The sequence below is a fragment of the Petaurus breviceps genome, unplaced genomic scaffold, assembly GCF_028583685.1.
Source record: "Petaurus breviceps papuanus isolate PSGF00001 unplaced genomic scaffold, PetGlider_PUasm1.0 90823, whole genome shotgun sequence".
Taxonomy (NCBI): domain Eukaryota; kingdom Metazoa; phylum Chordata; class Mammalia; order Diprotodontia; family Petauridae; genus Petaurus; species Petaurus breviceps.
Window position 1 is genome coordinate 18964635 of NW_027187352.1, and position 4710 is coordinate 18969344.

The window sequence follows — 4710 nt, forward strand, 5'->3', positions numbered from 1 at the left end:
TAGATAGATAGATAGATAGATAGATAGATAGATAGATAGATAGATAGATAGATAGATAGATAGATAGATAGATAGATAGATAGATGATAGATAGATAGATAGACAGACACAGACAGACAGATAGATAGATAGACAGACAGACAGACAAATTAAAATTTCTGTATTTGTTAAAAGAAAGTTAAGGTCCCAAATCAGAGTTCAAATCAGATCTGACTCTTCCACTTAATATCCGTATGATACTAGCAATTCACTCAACCTCTCTAGACCTTAAGCTTCATCTAAAAGTAAGTATGTTGTAGGCAGCTAGATGATCTCTGGTGGTCCTTCACACTCAAAATCCTGCAAAAGTTATGATGAAATAAATTTATGTACAGTTTTGGAATATTACAACCTGTTATCATGTCAGAAAAATATAGCATGTGCTGGCTCCAGTTGCCAATAAGAATTCATAAACACTAGTAGTTCAGTGTTTTCCCTTGGGCTCAATTAGCAATAAATCAAGTTATTTAAAAAAATTAATTTTTTTAAAAAATCTATCCTAATGAAAAATGAATAACCCATACTAGAAACAAGCATTTCCTTTGCTGCTTAAGCAGATATCAGACAAAACACAGTGGTAAAATTGCACTGAGGCTCTGAAGAAAGAACAATTTACCAGAGAAGGGATGAGGGAGATGAGGTTTGTTTGGTAAATCTAGGAACACCAAGAATAGTATATTATTCAAAAGTGACTCTAGAGTTATTAAAATCCTATAATAGTGTCAAAGAGTTCCCCTCCACTTTGAACATAATTTACAAAATATGAAACACCAAAATATATTTCATATGATTAATTCACATTTTAATAAGTATAGAAACAAATGAAATAAACAGCTATTCAACTCAAGGGATGTTAATGATGTTTTCTTCTTTAGAATTAGAGTAAATCCAGCTGTTCATTTTGCTTGTCCTCATACTCCAAACAGAAAGAGAAAATAAAGATTCAAGAAACCAGAAGAGTACTCCCTTCAAAATTAATTAATTCAAGTTACAATTTAAGGCATATAAATATATACATATGTTGGTTCATACATATGTATATAACAGGAATACAGTTCACCATGTGAAGTTATTTAACACAATTTTTAAAAACTCATATATATAGACATATATATATATACACACAATGAACAGCTGAAATGGTATGTTTAGTCTGAAGCAGAAGATTTAGGGAAAAAATGATGAGTCTTCAGGTGTTTGAATACGTTATCATATGTGAGAGAGATTCTATATAGTCTATGCAACTTCAAAAGGCTGAACTATAATCACTGGGTGGAAGTTACAGGGAGGGAGATTAAGGTTCACTACAAAGAAATAACTATCTAACACTTAGACTTGTCCAAGAAGGAATAGGTTGGAAGTGTTTTAACTACAGAAATACATTTCCAGGATACTGTAAAGAGAGTTCCAACTTGAGTGTGAGATTAGGTTAGATGGCCTCTAAGATCCCTTTGGAATACAAGATTCAATGATTCAATGATGCAATGAAGTGTTTGGATAGCAGTCTTTAATATTGAAAAGTTTATCAATACCATGAACATATAAAACATTAACATAATAAATGTCTCCAAATAAGCCATTTCAGAAAGTGTATTACATAGTCCATTATTCCTCAAGCAATAATCAAATACATATTTGATATAATATATTAATACAAACTTTGATCCCCTAAAAAAACAATGATCTATGTTAGAATCAACCTATTGTTTAAAGAAAAATAAAAACAAAAACACTGTTTTACTAACACTTCTTAGGACATATAAACAACTTTCATATATATGTGTTAGCTATCTAGAAACCTGTTCTTAAAAAGAAAATAACTTTACACAAACTCAAAACCTAGGTAATTTAAAAATATTAAACCTTTTTTTTAGCTAATCTGTTTTTCCTAGACCACTGTACCTACTCCGACTTGCCACTCTCTTCTTTCCTTGGCTCCTCATTAACATGCAAGAAATATCTATTATTCTTTGTACAGTCACTAACTTTTTAAGGGCAGGGAAATATGGGCATAAATATTATAGGTGGGGGAAAGACAAAGGAGTAAGAAGAGTAAAATTAAGTATAGGACTCAAAAATCCAAAAGGATCATTAATTATAATACCAAAGCCTGTCTGGTTTCCAGACAAATTCATTCTTTGGGTTAGATTTATGGTGGGTATGGTATGCGGTTCCCATGGGTTAATCTTGTACCATCTTGTACAAGTACCAATCTTGTACAAGTACCATCTCCCAATTTAAAACCCTGATAAGAAAGTATCAAACCTGGGTTCTAGAACTGATGTAGTTCCTCCATAATCCTTCAACTAAGGCAGAATACAGAGCCAGGTGGAACCTCTAGAGCAATTCTCTTGGACATATAACTGTTTGGGTCCCAGAATTCAACCATAATTATACAGATGTCAAAATACAGCAAGTCAAATTGCTTGCCCACTTTATTGCATTTGTATCCACATTGACCGGCATGAATGATTCTTTTAGCCCTTGGGTGTTCATTTATTATTTGGTTCAGTATTCTTGAAAATATACTTATAACAGACCAGATCATAGCAAAATAATAATAGCTAGCATTTACATAGCAAAGCACTTTATAAATGGTCTCATTTGATCCTCACAACAACCCTGGGAGGTAGGTGCCATTATTATCCTCATTTTACAGATAAGGAAACTGAGAAAGACCAGAGGTCACACAGGTCACACAGCTAATAAATGTCTGAAGCTGTATTTGAACTTCCTAACTCCAGGTCCAGCACTCTATCCAATGCATCAACCCAAATCTCCTCCCAGGCAGTCAGTCAACAAGCATCATACCAGGTGCTTACTATGTGCCCCAATCCAACATGTATTCAGGATCCGACTAGAATTTAGGGAATGAAAGATGAGACACTCCCTACTTAGGAACTTCCTTACGCATAGAACTGATGAGTCCAACTTAAAACATGACTTGCCAAGGATGTGCTCAGTCACATTTTCTAATTGAAAATTTACACTGGACTGAACCCAAAAGTTGTCCATTTTTGCTTAGAAAATCAAGAGATATACTGCAAATCTACCATTTTATTCAGTTCCAACACAGGTATACAACTTTACTGTTGTAGTTTACAACTATTTAATTATGTTACATTTAAGAGTAATGCCTTTTAAAATTCTTCTTTAGAGACATTGCTAGAAAAAGTGAAATATTGGCATTGGATCTATTTATTACAAATAATGGCTGCGGATTGCCTAAGGGATGAAATCACAACTAACTACTTATTTTAGCACAACTTCATTTTGGTAACAGCATTGTAGAATGCGACACTAGCCCGTGTGTTACCATAATAGATATCTGCCCTAACTGAAGCAAGAGTTTCCTTCTCAAATGCAAAACAATTTAAATGACAAGTACCAGAACCAAACAAAAAGGAGATACAAATGTTAGATAGGAAGCTTCATAGCCCACCTTTCTTCTTGATTGGCATTCTTGGATCTCTCTGCAGTCACTGGATTCAAGGACTTGTTTGAAGGTATCAACTTTATCCAACTGGGCTGAAGCCAAGAGCCAGGTGGCTGTTGCAAAGTACTTCGGCTGCTCAGTCTTGAAATCCAAGCTCAGTCTTCATTTTCACCAAGATATGAAGTAATGTTAAATACTTTTTCCACAATTAAACTTTTAACACCTCCCACAGAATTTAGAGAAAAAAAAGATTGGAGTTTCACAAAAGTGTCTTTCAATTCTTATAAAATATATCTTAATCTATAAAAAAAACTGAGAACATTATTGTTGGGATAGAAAACATTATTGGAATTCCTCTTCAGGCAGCAAATTTGGTGTAAGTTTAACGACTCAAGGCACAACTTAAATTTAAATAACTCACTACTCTACAAAATCAACTTCAAAGCCATCCAGATTTAATGATAAAAGATGCCCAGTACTAGAGAGGAGAAATTTTCAGGGGGGGAAAAAAAACACAACTTTTATTTTCTTTTTAAAGCAAAGTTCTTTGCCTCTGGTTTCTGAAAAGGTGGGTGAGTTTGAGATGTTCCCCGGGTCTGGAAGGCCGGTTTCTATTCAGTGGACAAGAAGTTTCCAATCTCACTCTCTCAAATCAGACAGCATCCAGGTTGCAGCCCTTTCATTTTTTCCCCTTCTCTGCTGTCCAAGCCACCCAGGCTTGTTCTCTAATGCCACTCTGATCCTCCCATGTATTAACCGAGGGAGAAGGAAAACTGCTTTGGCATGGAGACATTAAAGTGACAGCGCTACTCAATGGGCACTGGATGCAGCATGAGCTGGCGGAGCAGCCTTCTTCACACTGGAGCCATTCACATCATGCCATCTCGTCTCCTCCAAGCAGCTGCCTGACCGGTGAGGAAAAACACAAGACCCCCTTTTTCCAAAGGAAAAAAACAAGAGCCACAACGACCCAGACCTTCCCCAGAGGTAGCCTCGGAGATGCGGTAGCGTTAGTCTTGGAGGCACGAGCCAGGCAATCAGTCCGCTCTCTTCCCCCAAAGAAAGGGCTCAGCTGCTTGGCCTCACCATCCACCCTTCCTCTGCCCCCACCCCCAGCCCTACCCGCACCGTCGCCTCTGGCAGAAAGGGGGAGAAGTCTTTTGGGGGGCTGTTTCACCACCACACACACACACACACACACACACACACACACACACACACACACACACACACAC

General features: G+C 36.5%; 1 protein-coding gene across 1 annotated transcript in view; it reads left to right on the forward strand.

Moving 5' to 3' along the window:
• The window catches only part of TMEM126B (transmembrane protein 126B), a 115447-nt gene that overhangs the window by 92719 nt on the left and 18018 nt on the right, over window positions 1-4710 (forward strand). The gene's annotated exons all lie outside the window — the stretch shown is intronic.